Consider the following 23,020-nt stretch of genomic DNA (forward strand, 5'->3'; position numbering starts at 1 on the left):
ACATGATTTTTTTCAGTAAGCCAATACAGTTAGGAAACTTTTGTATTAGCCTACCTGGTAATAGAAGTAGAAGAGGGCAAAAAAGTGGCTTTAACTCACCTACAGCCATTCCACATTGGATAGGCCCAATCTCGTCTGATCTTGGAAGCTAAGCAGTGTTGGTCCTGGTTAGTACTTGGGTGGGAGACCACATGGGAACACCAGGTGCTGTAGGTTTTTTCACATTACAGGCAAATTGTTTTTATTCTCTAGCTATTTAAATTGGAAACTTTTTCTTTTTATTGCCAGTACAGACATTTGGAAGAGGTCAAACATACACAATAGCCATCACATAAAGACTTACCACACTGTTTAGGCCCAATTCCAACTGCTTTTGGCAGCTAAACAGTGTTGAGCCTGTTTAGTAGTTTAATTTAAGACCCCCTGCTAATATCATGTCCTGTAGGTCTTTTTACATTACCAACACATGATTTTTTTTAAGTAAGCCAATACAGTTAGGAAACTTTTTTATTAGCTTACCTGGTGATAGAAGTAGAAGAGGGCAAAAAAGTGCATGTGTCTCACCTACAGCCATACCACATTGGATAGGCCCAATCTCGTCTGATCTTGGAAGCTAAGCAGTGTTGGGCCTGGTTAGTACTTGGGTGGGAGACCACCTGGGAACACCAGGTGCTGTAGGTTTTTTCACATTACTGGCAAATTGTTTTTATTCTCTAGCTATTTATATTGGAAACTTTTTCTTTTTATTGCCAGCACAGACATTTGGAAGAGGTCAAACAGACACAATAGCCATCACCTAAAGACTTACCACACTGTTTAGGCTCAATTCCAACTGCTTTTGGCAGCTAAACAGTGTTGAGCCTCTTTAGTAGTTTAATTTAAGACCCCCTGCTAATATCATGTCCTGTAGGTCTTTTTACATTACCAACACATGATTTTTTTCAGTAAGCCAATACAGTTAGGAAACTTTTTTATTAGCTTACCTGGTGATAGAAGTAGAAGAGGGCAAAAAAGTGCCTGTGTTTCACCTACAGCCATACCACATTGGATAGGCCCAATCTCGTCTGTTCTTGGAAGCTAAGCAGTGTTGGGCCTGGTTAGTACTTGGGTGGGAGACCACATGGGAACACCAGGTGCTGTAGGTTTTTTCACATTACAGGCAAATTGTTTTTATTCTCTAGCTATTTATATTGGAAACTTTTTCTTTTTATTGCCAGCACAGACATTTGGAAGAGGTCAAACAGACACAATAGCCATCACCTAAAGACTTACCACACTGTTTAGGCTCAATTCCAACTGCTTTTTGCAGCTAAACAGTGTTGAGCCTCTTTTGTAGTTTAATTTAAGACCCCCTGCTAATATCATGTCCTGTAGGTCTTTTTACATTACCAACACATGATTTTTTTCAGTAAGCCAATACAGTTAGGAAACTTTTGTATTAGCTTACCTGGTGATAGAAGTAGAAGAGGGCAAAAAAGTGGCTTTAACTCACCTACAGCCATACCACATTGGATAGGCCCAATCTCGTCTGATCTTGGAAGCTAAGCAGTGTTGGGCCTGGTTAGTACTTGGGTGGGGGACCACATGGGAACACCAGGTGCTGTAGGTTTATTCACATTACTGGCAAATTGTTTTTATTCTCTAGCTATTTAAATAGGAAACTTTTTCTTTTTATTGCCAGCACAGACATTTGGAAGAGGTCAAACAGACACAATAGCCATCACCTAAAGACTTACCACACTGTTTAGGCCCAATTCCAACTGCTTTTGGCAGCTAAACAGTGTTGAGCCTCTTTAGTAGTTTAATTTAAGACCCCCTGCTAATATCATGTCCTGTAGGTCTTTTTACATTACCAACACATGATTTTTTTCAGTAAGCCAATACAGTTAGGAAACTTTTGTATTAGCTTACCTGGTGATAGAAGTAGAAGAGGGCAAAAAAGTGCCTTTAACTCACCTACAGCCATACCACATTGGATAGGCCCAATCTCGTCTGATCTTGGAAGCTAAGCAGTGTTGGGCCTGGTTAGTACTTGGGTGGGAGACCACATGGGAACACCAGGTGCTGTAGGCTTTTTCACATTACAGGCAAATTGTTTTTATTCTCTAGCTATTTAAATTGGAAACTTTTTCTTTTTATTGCCTGTACAGACATTTGGAAGAGGTCAAACAGACACAATAGCCATCACCTAAAGACTTACCACACTGTTTAGGCCCAATTCCAACTGCTTTTGGCAGCTAAACAGTGTTGGGCCTCTTTAGTAGTTTAATTTAAGACTCCCTGCTAATATCATGTCCTGTAGGTCTTTTTACATTACCAACACATGATTTTTTTCAGTAAGCCAATACAGTTAGGAAACTTTTTTATTAGCTTACCTGGTGATAGAAGTAGAAGAGGGCAAAAAAGTGCCTGTATCTCACCTACAGCTATACCACATTGGATAGGCCCAATCTCGTCTGATCTTGGAAGCTAAGCAGTGTTGGGCCTGGTTAGTACTTGGGTGGGAGACCACATGGGAACACCAGGTGCTGTAGGTTTTTTCACATTACAGGCAAATTGTTTTTATTCTCTAGCTATTTAAATTGGAAACTTTTTCTTTTAATTGCCAGTACAGACATTTGGAAGAGGTCAAACAGACACAATAGCCATCACCTAAAGACTTACCACACTGTTTAGGCCCAATTCCAACTGCTTTTGGCAGCTAAACAGTGTTGAGCCTGTTTAGTAGTTTAATTTAAGACCCCCTGCTAATATCATGTCCTGTAGGTCTTTTTACATTACCAACACATGATTTTTTTTAAGTAAGCCAATACAGTTAGGAAACTTTTTTATTAGCTTACCTGGTGATAGAAGTAGAAGAGGGCAAACAAGTGCCTGTATCTCACCTACAGCCATACCACATTGGATAGGCCAAATCTCGTCTGATCTTGGAAGCTAAGCAGTGTTGGGCCTAGTTAGTACTTGGGTGGGAGACCACCTGGGAACACCAGGTGCTGTAGGTTTTTTCACATTACTGGCAAATTGTTTTTATTCTCTAGCTATTTAAATTGGAAACTTTTTCTTTTTATTGCCAGCACAGACATTTGGAAGAGGTCAAACAGACACAATAGCCATCACCTAAAGACTTACCACACTCGGGCGTGGCTTGGCTGAGGATGTGAGAAGACGTGCTCTCACTGAGCTCCGCAAAAATCCTCTAGTAATCCTGCATTCTGTGCCCTGACCGAGACCTGGCTGCCTCACCACTCTGCACAGAGCACTACCTAACAGTGCCCACGGAACAGCGGCGCTAAAACTCACCGGGTGCCTGGCTGCGAGAGCGATCCACGCCGTCTCCCGCACCGCTAGTGACCCCGCCGCCATCTTGGGCCTGCAGACGCCGGAGCTCGCGAGTCATCCGGCACGCCTCGCGGGTGCCGCGAAGCAACAGACGCTGCCAGCGCGTCACCGTCGGCTCCCGACCTCCTCCCCGCAACAGCGCCGGTGACCCGGAGCGGGACCCTCGCGCCCGCCTGAGACCCCGTCCCCCCGCCCGGCATACAGAGCTAGGAGGCGGCCGGCTGGACGAGGAGTCCTGACGCCCCCCACACCCACATCCATCGGGAGGCGAGGGACCCCATACTGAGGTCTCCATCGGGGGTGAGTCGGGCAGAGGCGCCCAGCATACTAATTAGTGCCCAGCATATTAATTCGCGCCAAACGGGCGCTGGGGAGGGGAGGAGGCGCCATTTTGGAGAACCCTATATGCCTGCATGCTGACGCCTTAAGCTGGGAGACATTACTGGCGCCCATTGTGACCTGCCTTGACCCACTCCAGCATATCTGGCAGGGGGGTGACGTGCGGGAGCAACTGACCAAGCAGAGTACCCACTTCTCCCACTGAGGTGAGCTGCCTTCCACCCTCTGCCTCCCCCCGTGCCCCACAACAAGTAGCCTGTGGGAAGTCCAGGGTCTTTGCTGCAAAACTAACCCCAGCATATTGCCCTTTGGCACTTAACCTGCGAGCTCCCCTCTGCTGCTGTACATACTACCTAAAGGTCTCATCTTGCTCCATAATCCAACATTGCTGCCTTATACCTGCATCATATACTTCAACATAGTGCCTTTGACTTTTCTGTCACTACATTCAGGACGCTGTTCCACCTAGAGGCTCTGTCAGGAGGACTGGCTTTGCACTACAGTGACTCTGTACTCTCTGATGTTACACGTTGGCCTCCCTTATCCAACTACGCTTTTGTTCCCCTTAACCTCCGCTGACCTTGCCACCTACCACACCCTCCTGACCTCGGTGCTACGGCCCTCCCCGGGAGAGGAGTGATTGCTCCCCCGCCGCCTTGCGGACCACCCATCCAGAACCCCGCATCAACATATAACCCCGACAATAAGCCTTTCTTGATCTAAGTCCTAGCCCACCCTTGTGCCATGGGGAAAACGGGAGGCCCCTCCGCAGCGACTAGATTGGAGAAATATGCTAGGGGCGCCCAGCCCCCCCCTCCAGCACAGTCAACGAGCCGAGCTGAATCTCCAAAATCCCCAAATGCGGATGAGGACTCTCCCTCCACGGAGACGGCTGCCCAGTCCACTCAGCAGATCCTCCTAGCCATATCGGCTACTGAGCAGAGGGTCATGGATAGAATTGGCCAAGTACAGTCTGATATCTCCCTCATTCGCCATGATATGCAGAAGGTCCGTGAGAGGGTGGGGGAGGCCGAGCATAGGATATCAGACCTGGAGGATGTGACCAATCCCCTTAAATCAGCAGTGGCGGATCTCACTACGCAAATGGCGGCTGTTAAGTCCAAGATATCAGATATGGAGGGGCGCCTTCGCCGCAACAATGTGCGATTTGTTGGACTGCCTGAAAGAACGGAGGGATCTTCCCCGGAGAAATTCTTAGAGAGATGGCTACTAGAGACATTTTCCCCTGATGACTTCAGTCGGCAATTCACAGTTGAAAGGGCCCACCGGCTTCCCGCTGGAGCCCCACCACCGGGTGCCCCCCCACGCACCTTTATAGCAAGATTCCTACACTACAAGGACAGAGACGCTGTCCTCAGACTGGCACGAGAGAGAGGTCCCCTCAAAATCGACAACCAGGTGGTGGCGGCGTTCCCTGACTTTGCGGCAGATGTCCAGAAAACACGGGCACAATTTCTACAAATTAAACGCAAGTTACGAGACCGGCAGGTGCAGTATTCCATGCTGTTCCCGGCCCGACTCAGGGTGGTGGCGGATGGTGTCACCCACTTCTTCAATTCTCCACAGGAGGCGGAACAGTGGCTGGACCGCAGGCCACGGCACCAGAACTGACACACGTCCTGTGAGCATAACTGATCTAATACCCCATAAGTGGGGCAGCTGGGGAATCTGTCTACTCATACTGTTTAATAATTCTGTATATCTAGCTCAGGATGTACTCCATTCTAAGGAGCTCAAAGCACGCTAGGAAATTCTTATTAGTATATAGGTGATTACTATTACCTATACCCCTTAGTTAGCACAGTTAACATTTTGGTTGGGAAAGTTTAGTTTTAACTGTTACTGGGATCCAAGGTATATCTAATGTTCGGTAGGTATACAGGGTGGGCTAGGGTTATTGGGGGGATTGTTTTACTATTGTTTTCACTGCTTTCTCTTTTTTTAGTTTTTTTAATTTTTTTAAAAGTAATGATGTGTATGAGGCTGATGTATTCTAGTTTAAGTAAGTGTGTGCATAGCTACCGCTCCACTCTGGGGGTGGGGGCGGATATCCGGGGGCCCTGTGGGCCTAACCACTACACATGTGGGTCGTGATAGTGCCAGGTCTTCACTAAATGCCAATACCAATCAGACTGCACCCTCTTACTATGGGCAATGATTTGCCTGTTTGCCCCCTGCCCGGGCGATGTGAGCCCTCCTTCCTTCTCGCCTACTCTGCTCCTCACCTATGCCTCCCCCTAATGTAGTGGCGGGGCTCCGCACAATTGGTTGGAATGTGAGGGGCCTTAATGACAGGGTTAAACGCTCACTGGTGCTTGCGGAGGTTAAAAAGCATGGAGCAGACATAGCCTGCCTATCTGAGACCCACCTTACTGGTACTAAAACTATGTCCCTAAAAAAACCCTGGGTGGGACATCTGTTCCACTCCACCTTCTCTAATAACGCCAGAGGAGTTACAATCCTGATCAAAAAATCTATTAACTTCCATCTCACTCATCATCAGATTGACCAATATGGTCGCTATGTTTTCCTAAGGGCAACTGTTAACCATATCACCTTAAATATCCTTGCAGTATATGTACCCCCCCCCTATAGTAATGAGGTACTTAAGAAGGCCGTGACATTCCTTGCCTCTTTCCCCTTAACCCCTACGCTATGCATAGGGGACTTCAACAATATTCTAGATAAATCACTGGACAGATGGACGGCTGCGGGCCGCCCTCCTTCCCCCCCGGTCCTCACACCCACCCCGTTTGCTAGATTAGTTGATGAGCTGGACTTGGTTGACGCCTGGAGACATAGAAACCCCATGCAGAGACAATTTTCATGTTTCTCCCCGGGTCATCAATCGTTCTCTAGGATAGACCTTGCTTTGGTGTCTCCGGACCTACTACCCAAAATTATTACGGTGGAGTATCTCCGCAGAGGGATCTCGGACCACTCCCCCCTGTCTATTACTTTGGATATGCTACCTTCCAGAGGTGCGCGCACCTGGAGGCTTAATCCTTTTTGGCTCACACTTCTGACTGACGGAGGTGGGCTGGTGGAGGAGTGGTCTGCGTTCCATGAGGACAATGCTTCATGCCGGGACCCAGTTATTAAGCACGAGACATTTAAAACAGTCATTCGCGGCGGCCTTCTTAAAAGAATAGCCAATGTCAAGAGGGCGGGTCGGGAGGAGGAGGCCAAACTTGAGGAGGCGTGCTCACTGGGTGAGGCTGAATACCTACGATCTGGTCTCCCAGAAGACAAAATACGGTGGGAAGTGACACGTAAAATGTGGACTGACCACCTGTTTGACAAGTCTAAACGTAAGCTTCTATTTTCGGCCCACGCTAGATACTCCCAGTCTGACGTAGGGGGTAGCTATATGGCGTATCTCGCCCGTGACGAGAGGTCCGCCTGTTCCGTCCAAAAAATATGTGACGCACAAGGCAGGGAACACTTCACAACGCCAGAGATCGCACAGACCTTTCTAGCTTTCTATTCCTCACTATACTCGTCCCGGGCGACATATACGCCATACCAGCTAGAACAATTCCTCTTGGACATTAATATACCGTCCCTATCCCAGCAATCAGTAGCTCTGCTTGAATCAGATATCACCTCCAGTGAAATCGATGCGGCCATATCCTCATTCCCCAACAATAAAGCCCCTGGTAGCGATGGAATACCAATAGAGGTATATAAAAAGCATAAGGAATTTTTTGTACCCTATCTGCTCCAGCTTTATGCGGACCTAAAACAGGGGGGCGCCCTACCTCCATCTATGGCAGAGGCAATTATTGTTGTTATCCCCAAACCGGGTAAAGACCCCTCCTTCCCAGACTCTTACCGTCCCATTTCACTTCTCTCAACGGACGTGAAAATACTTGCCAAAATCTTGGCAACTAGACTCAACTCAGTGGTTACCACTGTTATAGACGAGGACCAATCTGGCTTCATGCCGGGTCGATCAACCACCCGTAACCTCAGGAGATTATACTGTCATTTACAGGGGAGCAACTTGGATGGGTCGGAGGCAGTGGTGGTGTCTCTGGACGCTGCCAAGGCCTTTGACTCCGTGGAGTGGGACTACTTGTGGGGGGTCCTGCGCAGATTTGCCTTTGGCCCTAATTTTATACAATGGGTACGCCTGCTATACTCATCCCCAGTAGCTCGTATCTCAGTTAACGGGTATGTGACGGAGACATTTCCCCTTGGTAGAGGTACTAGGCAGGGCTGTCCGCTGTCACCTGCCCTTTTTGCCCTTGCCATTGAACCCATGGCCATTATGCTTCGTGACTCCCCGGTGGTCAGGGGCGTCCCCCTGGGGGGGAGGGAAGATGTTGTTGCACTATATGCTGACGACACCCTTCTCTTCCTGAGGGACGCTGGAACCTCCTTGGAGGGAATGCTTCAGATAGTCCAGACCTTTGGGGTCTTCTCGGGTCTCCTGGTCAACTGGGGGAAATCTAGTATCCTCCCTCTCTCGGGCAGGATACCGGAGGAACTGCCAACTGCCTCCCCACTACAGTGGGTCCTCAGGTTTAAATACTTGGGGGTCTGGATCACCCCTAAAATCCCAGATTTTATAGACCTTAACATCAATGCGGTCACTAGAGACCTTAAGGCTAAAATACATATATGGAAGAAGCTCCCCTTGATAGTCATGGGCAGAATCAATCTCATCAAAATGTCTATCCTCCCTAAATACCTTTATCTGCTCCAGCACTCCCCGATCTATATACCCAAACACATATTTTTGACCATTAATACCCTCCTCTCCTCTTTTATATGGGCAAACAGGCCACCTAGGATAGCCCTTAAAACCCTTACTAAACCACGAGCGGATGGAGGTCTGGGACTACCTGACTTCCGACTCTACTACTTTGCAGCACAGTTGGCACACATTTCTGACTGGATCCTTGGAAGAGCCGGCCCCACTTTTGAGGGATCATTTGCCGAATGTGTGGGGTCCCGCCTCCCCCCTCTCCAGTTCCTTCTCTCCTCTCCCTTCAAGCCTACTCTATCCCCTCTTTTCAGGCAGGCAGTACTGGTTTGGCGACAGTCTCACAAGGTGTGTGGCTGGGGAGGGGTGGATGGGGATACCCCCATATGGTTTAACAAAACATACCCGGAGTTTGAACAGCTATCATTAGAAGGTTTCTGGTTGGGGGCGGGTCTCGTGTCAGTAGCCCAACTATATACCTCGGGAGCGATTAAGACGTTCCAGGAGATCTCAGAGGAACTCCAAATTCCCAATAGCTCCTTCTACCGTTATCTGCAACTTAGACATGCAGCCCAAACCCAGTTTAAAGATCCCCCCCCCCCCTCACTGCTGACTCCCCTCTAAAGACCCTCCTGCGGAGCCTAGCTACTACAAAACAAGTCTCCACCATCTATAAGGACATCGTTAGCCGAGTTGACACTGATAGTCTCATCCCCCTCAGGGATAAGTGGGAATTGACCATAGGGGCCCTGGATGCGGAGCAGTGGGCCGAGATTCTAGACTCCGTTAGATACGCCACTTCATGCTTGAAATATCAGCAAGTATCATACTACGTACTGCACAGGGCCTACAAATCCCCGGTTACCCTGATGCGAGCGGGGTTGAGGACGGATGATAAATGCCCCAGATGCGCAACGCCTGGTGCTGATTTCTGGCATATGATGTGGTCCTGCCCGCCGATTCATGACTTTTGGGAGATGGTTTGGACCGATGTACTTATCACTGACCCCTCTCTCCCTCCCTTTGACCCCAAATATTGTATGTTTGCTCTGGGCCTGCAGGAGTCCCGATCCCCTCCAGTTTATAAATATGTGCTAAGTCTTATGGCCATTGCTAAGGTATTAATAGCCAGGAAGTGGTTCGATGTAACGCATCCAAATGTACACCATTGGAGGGCGCTTGTCAATGAGGTGGTGAGTCACGAAAGGTTCACCTATAGATCACGTGGCTCGCTCGGTCCATACGCTGCTAAATGGGGCAACTGGAATGCTTCTAGACTGGCCTTGGCCACTGACCCACAATGAGGGCTATATGCCCTACTACTACGCAACCCTGGGGCCTGGTGGGTGCCCGTTCCAGCTTCCCCCCCGTAGTGTGATGCGGTCCATCATTTAATCCATACCACACCTTGCTGAAACACTTCAAATTTACCTCAGTGCCTATATGCACATCTAAGTATACGCGGTTCAATATTGATTATTTGCTCTTTTTTTTTCTCTTTTTTTCTTTCTTCTTCTTTTAATTTGTTAGTTGGGGGGTGGTAGGATGGCACTCCATCTCTAGAGTGCCGGGTTAAGAATGTTTGTTATTTGTTTGTTAAGGTTTAAAAAATATTAAATCCGAACAATCTATATGTGTACCTGATATAGCTAGTGAACAATTCACCCAAATTAACCCATTGTACTTGGAATCTATATTACTCAAAAAATGGACACAGTCTTTTTTTGATCGCTAGTTTAAACATTTTATTTTGTACAAACATTTTATGCATTGTACTGTCTCAGTGTTGTTTATTATATCTGTACATTGAAATGTAAAACTGTACACCTATTCTCATGTGTTTCAATAAAAAATTTACGCAATTTAAAAAAAAAAAAAAGACTTACCACACTGTTTAGGCTCAATTCCAACTGCTTTTGGCAGCTAAACAGTGTTGAGCCTCTTTTGTAGTTTAATTTAAGACCCCCTGCTAATATCATGTCCTGTAGGTCTTTTTACTTTACCAACACATGATTTTTTTCAGTAAGCCAATACAGTTAGGAAACTTTTGTATTAGCTTACCTGGTGATAGAAGTAGAAGAGGGCAAAAAAGTGCCTTTATTTCACCTACAGCCATACCACATTGGATAGGCCCAAACTCGTCTGATCTTGGAAGCTAAGCAGTGTTGGGCCTGGTTAGTAGTTGGGTGGGAGACCACCTGGGAACACCAGGTGCTGTAGGTTTTTTCACATTACTGGCAAATTGTTTTTATTCTCTAGCTATTTATATTGGAAACTTTTTCTTTTTATTGCCAGCACAGACATTTGGAAGAGGTCAAACAGACACACTAGCCATCACCTAAAGACTTACCACACTGTTTAGGCTCAATTCCAACTGCTTTTGGCAGCTAAACAGTGTTGAGCCTCTTTTGTAGTTTAATTTAAGACCCCCTGCTAATATCATGTCCTGTAGGTCTTTTTACATTACCAACACATGATTTTTTTCAGTAAGCCAATACAGTTAGGAAACTTTTGTATTAGCTTACCTGGTGATAGAAGTAGAAGAGGGCAAAAAAGTGCCTGTATCTCACCTACAGCCATACCACATTGGATAGGCCCAATCTCGTCTGATCTTGGAAGCTAAGCAGTGTTGGGCCTGGTTAGTACTTGGGTGGGAGACCACATGGGAATACCAGGTGCTGTAGGTTTTTTCACATTACTGGCAAATTGTTTTTATTCTCTAGCTCATTAAATTGGAAACTTTTTCTTTTTATTGCCAGTACAGACATTTGGAAGAGGTCAAACAGACACAATAGCCATCACCTAAAGACTTACCACACTGTTTAGGCCCAATTCCAACTGCTTTTGGCAGCTAAACAGTGTTGAGCCTCTTTAGTAGTTTAATTTAAGACCCCCTGCTAATATCATGTCCTGTAGGTCTTTTTACATTACCAACACATGATTTTTTTCAGTAAGCCAATACAGTTAGGAAACTTTTGTATTAGCTTACCTGGTGATAGAAGTAGAAGAGGGCAAAAAAGTGAATTTAACTCACCTACAGCCATACCATATTGGATAGGCCCAATCTCGTCTGATCTTGGAAGCTAAGCAGTGTTGGGCCTGGTTAGTACTTGGGTGGGAGACCACATGGGAACACCAGGTGCTGTAGGTTTTTTCACATTACTGGCAAATTGTTTTTATTCTCTAGCTATTTATATTGGAAACTTTTTCATTTTATTGCCAGCACAGACATTTGGAAGAGGTCAAACAGACACAATAGCCATCACCTAAAGACTTACCACAATGTTTCGGCTCAATTCCAACTGCTTTTGGCAGCTAAACAGTGTTGAGCCTCTTTTGTAGTTTAATTTAAGACCCCCTGCTAATATCATGTCCTGTAGGTCTTTTTACATTACCAACACATGATTTTTTTCAGTAAGCCAATACAGTTAGGAAACTTTTGTATTAGCTTACCTGGTAATAGAAGTAGAAGAGGGCAAAAAAGTGGCTTTAACTCACCTACAGCTATACCACATTGGATAGGCCCAATCTCGTCTGATCTTGGAAGCTAAGCAGTGTTGGGCCTGGTTAGTACTTGGGTGGGAGACCACATGGGAACACCAGGTGCTGTAGGTTTTTTCACATTACTGGCAAATTGTTTTTATTCTCTAGCTATTTAAATTGGAAACTTTTTCTTTTTATTGCCAGCACAGACATTTGGAAGAGGTCAAACAGACACAATAGCCATCACCTAAAGACTTACCACACTGTTTAGGCCCAATTCCAACTGCTTTTGGCAGCTAAACAGTGTTGAGCCTCTTTAGTAGTTTAATTTAAGACCCCCTGCTAATATCATGTCCTGTAGGTCTTTTTACATTACCAACACATGATTTTTTTCAGTAAGCCAATACAGTTAGGAAACTTTTGTATTAGCTTACCTGGTGATAGAAGTAGAAGAGGGCAAAAAAGTGCCTGTATCTCACCTACAGCCATACCACATTGGATAGGCCCAATCTCGTTTTATCTTGGAAGCTAAGCAGTGTTGGGCCTGGTTAGTACTTGGGTGGGAGACCACATGGGAACACCAGGTGCTGTAGGTTTTTTCACATTACTGGCAAATTGTTTTTATTCTCTAGCTCATTAAATTGGAAACTTTTTCTTTTTATTGCCAGTACAGACATTTGGAAGAGGTCAAACAGACACAATAGCCATCACCTAAAGACTTACCACACTGTTTAGGCCCAATTCCAACTGCTTTTGGCAGCTAAACAGTGTTGAGCCTCTTTAGTAGTTTAATTTAAGACCCCCTGCTAATATCATGTCCTGTAGGTCTTTTTACATTACCAACACATGATTTTTTTCAGTAAGCCAATACAGTTAGGAAACTTTTGTATTAGCTTACCTGGTGATAGAAGTAGAAGAGGGCAAAAAAGTGAATTTAACTCACCTACAGCCATACCACATTGGATAGGCCCAATCTCGTCTGATCTTGGAAGCTAAGCAGTGTTGGGCCTGGTTAGTACTTGGGTGGGAGACCACATGGGAACACCAGGTGCTGTAGGTTTTTTCACATTACTGGCAAATTGTTTTTATTCTCTAGCTATTTATATTGGAAACTTTTTCATTTTATTGCCAGCACAGACATTTGGAAGAGGTCAAACAGACACAATAGCCATCACCTAAAGACTTACCACGATGTTTCGGCTCAATTCCAACTGCTTTTGGCAGCTAAACAGTGTTGAGCCTCTTTTGTAGTTTAATTGAAGACCCCCTGCTAATATCATGTCCTGTAGGTCTTTTTACATTACCAACACATGATTTTTTTCAGTAAGCCAATACAGTTAGGAAACTTTTGTATTAGCTTACCTGGTAATAGAAGTAGAAGAGGGCAAAAAAGTGGCTTTAACTCACCTACAGCTATACCACATTGGATAGGCCCAATCTCGTCTGATCTTGGAAGCTAAGCAATGTTGGGCCTGGTTAGTACTTGGGTGGGAGACCACATGGGAACACCAGGTGCTGTAGGTTTTTTCACATTACTGGCAAATTGTTTTTATTCTCTAGCTATTTAAATTGGAAACTTTTTCTTTTTATTGCCAGCACAGACATTTGGAAGAGGTCAAACAGACACAATAGCCATCACCTAAAGACTTACCACACTGTTTAGGCCCAATTCCAACTGCTTTTGGCAGCTAAACAGTGTTGAGCCTCTTTAGTAGTTTAATTTAAGACCCCCTGCTAATATCATGTCCTGTAGGTCTTTTTACATTACCAACACATGATTTTTTTCAGTAAGCCAAAACAGTTAGGAAACTTTTTTATTAGCTTACCTGGTGATAGAAGTAGAAGAGGGCAAAAAAGTGCCTGTATCTCACCTACAGCTATACCACATTGGATAGGCCCAATCTCGTCTGATCTTGGAAGCTAAGCAGTGTTGGCCCTGGTTAGTACTTGGGTGGGACACCACATGGGAACACCAGGTGCTGTAGGTTTTTTCACATTACAGGCAAATTGTTTTTATTCTCTAGCTATTTAAATTGGAAACTTTTTCTTTTTATTGCCAGTACAGACATTTGGAAGAGGTCAAACAGACACAATAGCCATCACATAAAGACTTACCACACTGTTTAGGCCCAATTCCAACTGCTTTTGGCAGCTAAACAGTGTTGAGCCTCTTTAGTAGTTTAATTTAAGACCCCCTGCTAATATCATGTCCTGTAGGTCTTTTTACATTACCAACACATGATTTTTTTCAGTAAGCCAATACAGTTAGGAAACTTTTGTATTAGCTTACCTGGTAATAGAAGTAGAAGAGGGCAAAAAAGTGGCTTTAACTCACCTACAGCTATACCACATTGGATAGGCCCAATCTCGTCTGATCTTGGAAGCTAAGCAGTGTTGGGCCTGGTTAGTACTTGGGTGGGAGACCACATGGGAACACCAGGTGCTGTAGGTTTTTTCACATTACTGGCAAATTGTTTTTATTCTCTAGCTATTTAAATTGGAAACTTTTTCTTTTTATTGCCAGCACAGACATTTGGAAGAGGTCAAACAGACACAATAGCCATCACCTAAAGACTTACCACACTGTTTAGGCCCAATTCCAACTGCTTTTGGCAGCTAAACAGTGTTGAGCCTCTTTAGTAGTTTAATTTAAGACCCCCTGCTAATATCATGTCCTGTAGGTCTTTTTACATTACCAACACATGATTTTTTTCAGTAAGCCAAAACAGTTAGGAAACTTTTTTATTAGCTTACCTGGTGATAGAAGTAGAAGAGGGCAAAAAAGTGCCTGTATCTCACCTACAGCTATACCACATTGGATAGGCCCAATCTCGTCTGATCTTGGAAGCTAAGCGGTGTTGGCCCTGGTTAGTACTTGGGTGGGAGACCACATGGGAACACCAGGTGCTGTAGGTTTTTTCACATTACAGGCAAATTGTTTTTATTCTCTAGCTATTTAAATTGGAAACTTTTTCTTTTTATTGCCAGTACAGACATTTGGAAGAGGTCAAACAGACACAATAGCCATCACATAAAGACTTACCACACTGTTTAGGCCCAATTCCAACTGCTTTTGGCAGCTAAACAGTGTTGAGCCTCTTTAGTAGTTTTATTTAAGACCCCCTGCTAATATCATGTCCTGTAGGTCTTTTTACATTACCAACACATGATTTTTTTCAGTAAGCCAATACAGTTAGGAAACTTTTTTATTAGCTTACCTGGTGATAGAAGTAGAAGAGGGCAAAAAAGTGCCCATATTTCACCTACAGCCATACCACATTGGATAGGCCCAATCTCGTCTGTTCTTGGAAGCTAAGCAGTGTTGGGCCTGGTTAGTACTTGGGTTGGAGACCACATGGGAAAACCAGGTGCTGTAGGTTTTTTCACATTACAAGCAAATTGTTTTTATTCTCTAGCTATTTAAGTAGGAAACTTTTTCTTTTTATTGCCAGCACAGACATTTGGAAGAGGTCAAACAGACACAATAGCCATCACCTAAAGACTTACCACACTGTTTAGGCCCAATTCTAACTGCTTTTGGCAGCTAAACAGTGTTGAGCCTATTTAGTAGTTTAATTTAAGACCCCCTGCTAATATCATGTCCTGTAGGTCTTTTTACATTACCAACACATGATTTTTTTCAGTAAGCCAATACAGTTAGGAAACTTTTGTATTAGCTTACCTGGTGATAGAAGTAGAAGAGGGCAAAAAAGTGCAGTTAACTCACCTACAGCCATACCACATTGGATAGGCCCAATCTCGTCTGATCTTGGAAGCTAAGCAGTGTTGGGCCTGGTTAGTACTTGGGTGGAAGACCACATGGGAACACCAGGTGCTGTAGGTTTTTTCACATTACTGGCAAATTATTTTTATTCTCTAGCTATTTAAATAGGAAACTTTATCTTTTTATTGCCAGCACAGACATTTGGAAGAGGTCAAACAGACACAATAGCCATCACCTAAAGACTTACCAAACTGTTTAGGCCCAATTCCAACTGCTTTTGGCAGCTAAACAGTGTTGAGCCTCTTTAGTAGTTTAATTTAAGACCCTCTGCTAATATCATGTCCTGTAGGTCTTTTTACATTACCAACACATGATTTTTTTCAGTAAGCCAATACAGTTAGGAAACTTTTTTATTAGCTTACCTGGTGATAGAAGTAGAAGAGGGCAAAAAAGTGCCTGTATCTCACCTACAGCCATACCACATTGGATAGGCCCAATCTCGTCTGATCTTGGAAGCTAAGCAGTGTTGGGCCTGGTTAGTACTTGGGTGGGAGACCACCTGGGAACACCAGGTGCTGTAAGTTTTTTCACATTACTGGCAAATTGTTTTTATTCTCTAGCTATTTATATTGGAAACTTTTTCTTTTTATTGCCAGCACAGACATTTGGAAGAGGTCAAACAGACACACTAGCCATCACCTAAAGACTTACCACACTGTTTCGGCTCAATTCCAACTGCTTTTGGCAGCTAAACAGTGTTGAGCCTCTTTTGTAGTTTAATTTAAGACCCCCTGCTAATATCATGTCCTGTAGGTCTTTTTACATTACCAACACATGATTTTTTTCAGTAAGCCAATACAGTTAGGAAACTTTTGTATTAGCTTACCTGGTGATAGAAGTAGAAGAGGGCAAAAAAGTGCCTGTATCTCACCTACAGGCATACGACATTGGATAGGCCCAATCTCGTCTGATCTTGGAAGCTAAGCAGTGTTGGGCCTGGTTAGTACTTGGGTGGGAGACCACATGGGAACACCAGGTGCTGTAGGTTTTTTCACATTACTGGCAAATTGTTTTTATTCTCTAGCTATTTAAATTGGAAACTTTTTCTTTTTATTGCCAGTACAGACATTTGGAAGAGGTCAAACAGACATAATAGCCATCACCTAAAGACTTACCACACTGTTTAGGCCCAATTCCAACTGCTTTTGGCAGCTAAACAGTGTTGAGCCTCTTTTGTAGTTTAATTTAAAACCCCCTGCTAATATCATGTCCTGTAGGTCTTTTTACATTACCAACACATGATTTTTTTCAGTAAGCCAATACAGTTAGGAAACTTTTTTATTAGCTTACCTGGTGATAGAAGTAGAAGTGGGCAAAAAAGTGCCTGTATTTCACCTACAGCCATACCACACTGGATAGGCCCAATCTTGTCTGATCTTGGAAACTAAGCAGTGTTGGGCCTGGTTAATACTTGGGTGGGAGACCACCTGGGAACACCAGGTGCTGTAGGTTTTTTCACATTACTGGCAAATTGTTTTTATTCTCTAGCTATTTAAATTGGAAACTTTTTCTTTTTCTTGCCAGCACAGACATTTGGAAGAGGTCAAACAGACACAATAGCCATCACCTAAAGACTTACCACACTGTTTAGGCTCAATTCCAACTGCTTTTTGCAGCTAAACAGTGTTGAGCCTCTTTTGTAGTTTAATTTAAGACCCCCTGCTAATATCATGTCCTGTAGGTCTTTTTACATTACCAACACATGATTTTTTTCAGTAAGCCAATACAGTTAGGAAACTTTTGTATTAGCTTACCTGGTAATAGAAGTAGAAGAGGGCAAAAAAGTGGCTTTAACTCACCTACAGCCATACCACATTGGATAGGCCCAATCTCGTCTGATCTTGGAAGCTAAGCAGTGTTGGGCCTGGTTAGTACTTGGGTGGGAGACCACATGGGAACACCAGGTGCTGTAGGTTTTTTCACATTACTGGCAAATTGTTTTATTCTCTAGCTATTTAAATTGGAAACTTTTTCTTTTTATTGCCAGGACAGACATTTGGAAGAGGTCAAACAGACACAATAGCCATCACCTAAAGACTTACCACACTGTTTAGGCCCAATTCCAACTGCTTTTGGCAGCTAAACAGTGTTGAGCCTCTTTAGTAGTTTAATTTAAGACCCCCTGCTAATATCATGTCCTGTAGGTCTTTTTACATTACCAACACATGATTTTTTTCAGTAAGCCAATACAGTTAGGAAACTTTTTTATTAGCTTACCTGGTGATAGAAGTAGAAGAGGGCAAAAAAGTGCCTGTATCTCACCTACAGCCATACCACATTGGATAGGCCCAATCTCGTCTGATCTTGGAATCTAAGCAGTGTTGGGCCTGGTTAGTACTTGGGTGGGAGACCACATGGGAACACCAGGTGCTGTAGGTTTTTCACATTACAGGCAAATTGTTTTTATTCTCTAGCTATTTAAATTGGAAACTTTTTCTTTTTATTGCCAGTACAGACATTTGGAAGAGGTCAAACAGACACAATAGCCATCACCTAAAGACTTACCACACTGTTTAGGCCCAATTCTAACTGCTTTTGGCAGCTAAACAGTGTTGAGCCTGTTTAGTAGTTTAATTTAAGACCCCCTGCTAATATCATGTCCTGTAGGTCTTTTTACATTACCAACACATGATTTTTTTCAGTAAGCCAATACAGTTAGGAAACTTTTGTATTAGCTTACCTGGTAATAGAAGTAGAAGAGGGCAAAAAAGTGGCTTTAACTCAACTACAGCCATTCCACATTGGATAGGCCCAATCTCGTCTGATCTTGGAAGCTAAGCAGTGTTGGGCCTGGTTAGTACTTGGCTGGGAGACCACATGGGAACACCAGGTGCTGTAGGTTTTTTCACATTACAGGCAAATTGTTTTTATTCTCTAGCTATTTAAATTGGAAACTTTTTCTTTTTATTGCCAGTACAGACATTTGGAAGAGGTCAAACAGACACACTAGCCATCACCTAAAGACTTACCACACTGTTTAGGCTCAATTCCAACTGCTTTTGGCAGCTAAATAGTGTTGAGCCTCTTTAGTAGTTTAATTTAAGACCCCCTGCTAATATCATGTCCTGTAGGTCTTTTTACATTACCAACACATGATTTTTTTCAGTAAGCCAATACAGTTAGGAAACTTTTTTATTAGCTTACCTGGTGATAGAAGTAGAAAAGGGCAAATAAGTGCCTGTATCTCACCTACAGCCATACCACATTGGATAGGCCCAATCTCATCTGAACTTATAAGCTAAGCAGTGTTGGGCCTGGTTAGTACTTGGGTGGGAGACCACATGGGAACACCAGGTGCTGTAGGTTTTTTCACATTACAGGCAAATTGTTTTTATTCTCTAGCTATTTAAATTGGAAACTTTTTCTTTTTATTGCCAGTACAGACATGTGGAAGAGGTCAAACAGACACAATAGCCATCACCTAAAGACTTACCACACTGTTTAGGCCCAATTCCAACTGCTTTTGGCAGCTAAACAGTGTTGAGCCTCTTTAGTAGTTTAATTTAAGACCCCCTGCTAATATCATGTCCTGTAGGTCTTTTTACATTACCAACACATGATTTTTTTCATTAAGCCAATACAGTTAGGAAACTTTTTTATTAGCTTACCTGGTGATAGAAGTAGAAGAGTGCAAAAAAGTGCCTGTATCTCACCTACAGCCATACCACATTGGATAGGCCCAATCTTGTCTGATCTTGGAAGCTAAGCAGTGTTGGGCCTGGTTAGTACTTGGGTGGGAGACCACATGGGAACACCAGGTGCTGTAGGTTTTTTCACATTACAGGCAAATTGTTTTTATTCTCTAGCTATTTAAATTGGAAACTTTTTCTTTTTATTGCCAGTACAGACATTTGGAAGAGGTCAAACAGACACAATAGCCATCACCTAAAGACTTACCACACTGTTTAGGCCCAATTCCAACTGCTTTTGGCAGCTAAACAGTGTTGAGCCTCTTTAGTAGTTTAATTTAAGACCCCTGCTAATATCATGTCCTGTAGGTCTTTTTACATTACCAACACATGATTTTTTTCATTAAGCCAATACAGTTAGGAAACTTTTTTATTAGCTTACCTGGTGATAGAAGTAGAAGAGGGCAAAAAAGTCCCTGTATCTCACCTACAGCCATACCACATTGGATAGGCCCAATCTCGTCTGATCTTGGAAGCTAAGCAGTGTTGGGCCTGGTTAGTACTTGGGTGGGAGACCACATGGGAACACCAGGTGCTGTAGGTTTTTTCACATTACAGGCAAATTGTTTTTATTCTCTAGCTATTTAAATTGGAAACTTTTTCATTTTATTGCCAGCACAGACATTTGGAAGAGGTCAAACAGACACAATAGCCATCACCTAAAGACTTACCACACTGTTTAGGCCCAATTCCAACTGCTTTTAGCAGCTAAACAGAGTTGATCCTCTTTAGTAGTTTAATTTAAGACCCCCTGCTAATATCATGTCCTGTAGGTCTTTTTACATTACCAACACATGATTTTTTTCAGTAAGCCAATACAGTTAGGAAACTTTTTTATTAGCTTACCTGGTGATAGAAGTAGAAGAGGGCAAAAAAGTGCCTGTATCTCAACTACAGCCATACCACATTGGATAGGCCCAATCTCGTCTGATCTTGGAAGCTAAGCAGTGTTGGGCCTGGTTAGTACTTGGGTGGGAGACCACATGGGAACACCAGGTGCTGTAGGTTTTTTCACATTACAGGCAAATTGTTTTTATTCTCTAGCTATTTAAATTGGAAACTTTTTCTTTTTATTGCCAGTACAGACATGTGGAAGAGGTCAAACAGACACAATAGCCATCACCTAAAGACTTACCACACTGTTTAGGCCCAATTCCAACTGCTTTTGGCAGCTAAACAGTGTTGAGCCTCTTTAGTAGTTTAATTTAAGACCCCCTGCTAATATCATGTCCTGTAGGTCTTTTTACATTACCAACACATGATTTTTTTCATTAAGCCAATACAGTTAGGAAACTTTTTTATTAGCTTACCTGGTGATAGAAGTAGAAGAGTGCAAAAAAGTGCCTGTATCTCACCTACAGCCATACCACATTGGATAGGCCCAATCTTGTCTGATCTTGGAAGCTAAGCAGTGTTGGGCCTGGTTAGTACTTGGGTGGGAGACCACATGGGAACACCAGGTGCTGTAGGTTTTTTCACATTACAGGCAAATTGTTTTTATTCTCTAGCTATTTAAATTGGAAACTTTTTCTTTTTATTGCCAGTACAGACATGTGGAAGAGGTCAAACAGACACAATAGCCATCACCTAAAGACTTACCACACTGTTTAGGCCCAATTCCAACTGCTTTTGGCAGCTAAACAGTGTTGAGCCTCTTTTGTAGTTTAATTTAAGACCCCCTGCTAATATCATGTCCTGTAGGTCTTTTTACATTACCAACACATGATTTTTTTCAGTAAGCCAATACAGTTAGGAAACTTTTGTATTAGCTTACCTGGTAATAGAAGTAGAAGAGGGCAAAAAAGTGGCTTTAACTCACCTACAGCCATACCACATTGGATAGGCCCAATCTCGTCTGATCTTGGAAGCTAAGCAGTGTTGGGCCTGGTTAGTACTTGGGTGGGAGACCACATGGGAACACCAGGTGCTGTAGGTTTTTTCACATTACTGGCAAATTGTTTTATTCTCTAGCTATTTAAATTGGAAACTTTTTCTTTTTATTGCCAGCACAGACATTTGGAAGAGGTCAAACAGACACAATAGCCATCACCTAAAGACTTACCACACTGTTTAGGCCCAATTCCAACTGCTTTTGGCAGCTAAACAGTGTTGAGCCTCTTTAGTAGTTTAATTTAAGACCCCCTGCTAATATCATGTCCTGTAGGTCTTTTTACATTACCAACACATGATTTTTTTCAGTAAGCCAATACAGTTAGGAAACTTTTTTATTAGCTTACCTGGTGATAGAAGTAGAAGAGGGCAAAAAAGTGCCTGTATCTCACCTACAGCCATACCACATTGGATAGGCCCAATCTCGTCTGATCTTGGAATCTAAGCAGTGTTGGGCCTGGTTAGTACTTGGGTGGGAGACCACATGGGAACACCAGGTGCTGTAGGTTTTTTCACATTACAGGCAAATTGTTTTTATTCTCTAGCTATTTAAATTGGAAACTTTTTCTGGTACTTATGTAGTATCTGGGCTGCCGATTTTTTGATTGTATGCCTTAAGTTAAGGCATACAATCAGATGCGATGCGATGCGATATCGCATCGCATCGCATCGCATCGCATCGCATCCGATATCGGATGCGATGACCCGATTTTTCCATAGGAATCAATGTTAAAATGATTCCTATGGAAAAATGGGTCCTTTTCATACCCCTACTATCCAAGTGGGCATGGAGTTGGATATAAACCTGTGGCGAGCGTAGCGAGCCACCGAGCCCGAAGCGTGGCGAGCGAAGCGAGCCCCGCGAGGGGACGGTATTCGTCCCCTCGCGGGGCTCGCTTCGCTCGCCACGCTTCGGGCTCGGTGGCTCGCTACGCTCGCCACAGGTTTATATCCAACTCCATGCCCACTTGGATAGTAGGGGTATGAAAAGGACCCATTTTTCCCATTGAATTCCATGTTAAAATGGACTCAGTCCATTTTAACATTGATTCCTATGGAAAAATCGGGTCATCGCATCGCATCGCATCGCATCGAATCGCATGGTCGCATGCGATGCGATGCGATCTCCCGATCCGACCCGATTTAGAAATCGGCAGCCCAGATACTACATAAGTACCCTTTTTCTTTTTATTGCCAGTACAGACATTTGGAAGAGGTCAAACAGACACAATAGCCATCACCTAAAGACTTACCACACTGTTTAGGCCCAATTCTAACTGCTTTTGGCAGCTAAACAGTGTTGAGCCTGTTTAGTAGTTTAATTTAAGACACCCTGCTAATATCATGTCCTGTAGGTCTTTTTACATTACCAACACATGATTTTTTTCAGTAAGCCAATACAGTTAGGAAACTTTTGTATTAGCTTACCTGGTAATAGAAGTAGAAGAGGGCAAAAAAGTGGCTTTAACTCAACTACAGCCATTCCACATTGGATAGGCCCAATCTCGTCTGATCTTGGAAGCTAAGCAGTGTTGGGCCTGGTTAGTACTTGGCTGGGAGACCACATGGGAACACCAGGTGCTGTAGGTTTTTTCACATTACAGGCAAATTGTTTTTATTCTCTAGCTATTTAAATTGGAAACTTTTTCTTTTTATTGCCAGTACAGACATTTGGAAGAGGTCAAACAGACACAATAGCCATCACATAAAGACTTACCACACTGTTTAGGCCCAATTCCAACTGCTTTTGGCAGCTAAACAGTG

The 23,020-nt window shown here is 43.6% G+C and overlaps 30 non-coding genes and 3 pseudogenes across 30 annotated transcripts; all 33 read left to right on the forward strand.

Moving 5' to 3' along the window:
- Nucleotides 1-97: 97 nt before the first annotated feature.
- Nucleotides 98-216, forward strand: LOC146017003 (5S ribosomal RNA). The gene has a single exon (XR_014449879.1). It is a non-coding gene; the product is annotated as a 5S ribosomal RNA (ribosomal RNA).
- A 346-nt stretch (nt 217-562) lies between these two features.
- LOC146014062 (5S ribosomal RNA) lies at nt 563-681 on the forward strand. The gene has a single exon (XR_014447020.1). It is a non-coding gene; the product is annotated as a 5S ribosomal RNA (ribosomal RNA).
- A 345-nt stretch (nt 682-1,026) lies between these two features.
- LOC146015652 (5S ribosomal RNA) lies at nt 1,027-1,145 on the forward strand. Its single transcript, XR_014448567.1, has one exon. It is a non-coding gene; the product is annotated as a 5S ribosomal RNA (ribosomal RNA).
- A 345-nt stretch (nt 1,146-1,490) lies between these two features.
- LOC146014005 (5S ribosomal RNA) lies at nt 1,491-1,609 on the forward strand. Its single transcript, XR_014446965.1, has one exon. It is a non-coding gene; the product is annotated as a 5S ribosomal RNA (ribosomal RNA).
- Nucleotides 1,610-1,954: 345 nt separating this feature from the next.
- Nucleotides 1,955-2,073, forward strand: LOC146014794 (5S ribosomal RNA). Its single transcript, XR_014447737.1, has one exon. It is a non-coding gene; the product is annotated as a 5S ribosomal RNA (ribosomal RNA).
- A 345-nt stretch (nt 2,074-2,418) lies between these two features.
- Nucleotides 2,419-2,537, forward strand: LOC146014432 (5S ribosomal RNA). The gene has a single exon (XR_014447388.1). It is a non-coding gene; the product is annotated as a 5S ribosomal RNA (ribosomal RNA).
- Nucleotides 2,538-2,883: 346 nt separating this feature from the next.
- LOC146017486 (5S ribosomal RNA) lies at nt 2,884-3,002 on the forward strand. The gene has a single exon (XR_014450355.1). It is a non-coding gene; the product is annotated as a 5S ribosomal RNA (ribosomal RNA).
- Nucleotides 3,003-10,514: 7,512 nt separating this feature from the next.
- LOC146016702 (5S ribosomal RNA) lies at nt 10,515-10,633 on the forward strand. The gene has a single exon (XR_014449584.1). It is a non-coding gene; the product is annotated as a 5S ribosomal RNA (ribosomal RNA).
- Nucleotides 10,634-10,978: 345 nt separating this feature from the next.
- Nucleotides 10,979-11,097, forward strand: LOC146016872 (5S ribosomal RNA). Its single transcript, XR_014449753.1, has one exon. It is a non-coding gene; the product is annotated as a 5S ribosomal RNA (ribosomal RNA).
- A 345-nt stretch (nt 11,098-11,442) lies between these two features.
- On the forward strand, nt 11,443-11,561 carry LOC146014692 (5S ribosomal RNA). Its single transcript, XR_014447638.1, has one exon. It is a non-coding gene; the product is annotated as a 5S ribosomal RNA (ribosomal RNA).
- A 345-nt stretch (nt 11,562-11,906) lies between these two features.
- On the forward strand, nt 11,907-12,025 carry LOC146014433 (5S ribosomal RNA). The gene has a single exon (XR_014447389.1). It is a non-coding gene; the product is annotated as a 5S ribosomal RNA (ribosomal RNA).
- A 345-nt stretch (nt 12,026-12,370) lies between these two features.
- On the forward strand, nt 12,371-12,489 carry LOC146010305 (5S ribosomal RNA). The gene has a single exon (XR_014444819.1). It is a non-coding gene; the product is annotated as a 5S ribosomal RNA (ribosomal RNA).
- Nucleotides 12,490-12,834: 345 nt separating this feature from the next.
- On the forward strand, nt 12,835-12,953 carry LOC146011951 (5S ribosomal RNA). Its single transcript, XR_014445129.1, has one exon. It is a non-coding gene; the product is annotated as a 5S ribosomal RNA (ribosomal RNA).
- Nucleotides 12,954-13,298: 345 nt separating this feature from the next.
- LOC146013945 (5S ribosomal RNA) lies at nt 13,299-13,417 on the forward strand. Its single transcript, XR_014446907.1, has one exon. It is a non-coding gene; the product is annotated as a 5S ribosomal RNA (ribosomal RNA).
- A 345-nt stretch (nt 13,418-13,762) lies between these two features.
- On the forward strand, nt 13,763-13,881 carry LOC146010559 (5S ribosomal RNA; annotated as a pseudogene).
- Nucleotides 13,882-14,226: 345 nt separating this feature from the next.
- Nucleotides 14,227-14,345, forward strand: LOC146014434 (5S ribosomal RNA). The gene has a single exon (XR_014447390.1). It is a non-coding gene; the product is annotated as a 5S ribosomal RNA (ribosomal RNA).
- A 345-nt stretch (nt 14,346-14,690) lies between these two features.
- On the forward strand, nt 14,691-14,809 carry LOC146017484 (5S ribosomal RNA). The gene has a single exon (XR_014450353.1). It is a non-coding gene; the product is annotated as a 5S ribosomal RNA (ribosomal RNA).
- A 345-nt stretch (nt 14,810-15,154) lies between these two features.
- Nucleotides 15,155-15,273, forward strand: LOC146010659 (5S ribosomal RNA; annotated as a pseudogene).
- Nucleotides 15,274-15,618: 345 nt separating this feature from the next.
- Nucleotides 15,619-15,737, forward strand: LOC146015192 (5S ribosomal RNA). Its single transcript, XR_014448120.1, has one exon. It is a non-coding gene; the product is annotated as a 5S ribosomal RNA (ribosomal RNA).
- A 345-nt stretch (nt 15,738-16,082) lies between these two features.
- LOC146015096 (5S ribosomal RNA) lies at nt 16,083-16,201 on the forward strand. Its single transcript, XR_014448027.1, has one exon. It is a non-coding gene; the product is annotated as a 5S ribosomal RNA (ribosomal RNA).
- Nucleotides 16,202-16,546: 345 nt separating this feature from the next.
- LOC146010634 (5S ribosomal RNA) lies at nt 16,547-16,665 on the forward strand (annotated as a pseudogene).
- A 345-nt stretch (nt 16,666-17,010) lies between these two features.
- Nucleotides 17,011-17,129, forward strand: LOC146016741 (5S ribosomal RNA). Its single transcript, XR_014449622.1, has one exon. It is a non-coding gene; the product is annotated as a 5S ribosomal RNA (ribosomal RNA).
- A 345-nt stretch (nt 17,130-17,474) lies between these two features.
- LOC146011963 (5S ribosomal RNA) lies at nt 17,475-17,593 on the forward strand. Its single transcript, XR_014445141.1, has one exon. It is a non-coding gene; the product is annotated as a 5S ribosomal RNA (ribosomal RNA).
- A 344-nt stretch (nt 17,594-17,937) lies between these two features.
- On the forward strand, nt 17,938-18,056 carry LOC146015051 (5S ribosomal RNA). The gene has a single exon (XR_014447984.1). It is a non-coding gene; the product is annotated as a 5S ribosomal RNA (ribosomal RNA).
- Nucleotides 18,057-18,400: 344 nt separating this feature from the next.
- Nucleotides 18,401-18,519, forward strand: LOC146017223 (5S ribosomal RNA). Its single transcript, XR_014450094.1, has one exon. It is a non-coding gene; the product is annotated as a 5S ribosomal RNA (ribosomal RNA).
- Nucleotides 18,520-18,864: 345 nt separating this feature from the next.
- LOC146017108 (5S ribosomal RNA) lies at nt 18,865-18,983 on the forward strand. Its single transcript, XR_014449982.1, has one exon. It is a non-coding gene; the product is annotated as a 5S ribosomal RNA (ribosomal RNA).
- Nucleotides 18,984-19,328: 345 nt separating this feature from the next.
- On the forward strand, nt 19,329-19,447 carry LOC146015858 (5S ribosomal RNA). The gene has a single exon (XR_014448766.1). It is a non-coding gene; the product is annotated as a 5S ribosomal RNA (ribosomal RNA).
- Nucleotides 19,448-19,791: 344 nt separating this feature from the next.
- LOC146011974 (5S ribosomal RNA) lies at nt 19,792-19,910 on the forward strand. The gene has a single exon (XR_014445152.1). It is a non-coding gene; the product is annotated as a 5S ribosomal RNA (ribosomal RNA).
- A 345-nt stretch (nt 19,911-20,255) lies between these two features.
- Nucleotides 20,256-20,374, forward strand: LOC146015205 (5S ribosomal RNA). Its single transcript, XR_014448133.1, has one exon. It is a non-coding gene; the product is annotated as a 5S ribosomal RNA (ribosomal RNA).
- Nucleotides 20,375-20,719: 345 nt separating this feature from the next.
- On the forward strand, nt 20,720-20,838 carry LOC146015859 (5S ribosomal RNA). The gene has a single exon (XR_014448767.1). It is a non-coding gene; the product is annotated as a 5S ribosomal RNA (ribosomal RNA).
- Nucleotides 20,839-21,183: 345 nt separating this feature from the next.
- LOC146011986 (5S ribosomal RNA) lies at nt 21,184-21,302 on the forward strand. Its single transcript, XR_014445163.1, has one exon. It is a non-coding gene; the product is annotated as a 5S ribosomal RNA (ribosomal RNA).
- Nucleotides 21,303-21,646: 344 nt separating this feature from the next.
- Nucleotides 21,647-21,765, forward strand: LOC146015166 (5S ribosomal RNA). The gene has a single exon (XR_014448095.1). It is a non-coding gene; the product is annotated as a 5S ribosomal RNA (ribosomal RNA).
- Nucleotides 21,766-22,727: 962 nt separating this feature from the next.
- LOC146017224 (5S ribosomal RNA) lies at nt 22,728-22,846 on the forward strand. The gene has a single exon (XR_014450095.1). It is a non-coding gene; the product is annotated as a 5S ribosomal RNA (ribosomal RNA).
- Nucleotides 22,847-23,020: the final 174 nt, after the last annotated feature.

Source organism: Crinia signifera, chromosome 6 (genome assembly GCF_055691185.1).
Source record: "Crinia signifera chromosome 6, ASM5569118v1, whole genome shotgun sequence".
In the NCBI taxonomy this organism is placed as follows: domain Eukaryota; kingdom Metazoa; phylum Chordata; class Amphibia; order Anura; family Myobatrachidae; genus Crinia; species Crinia signifera.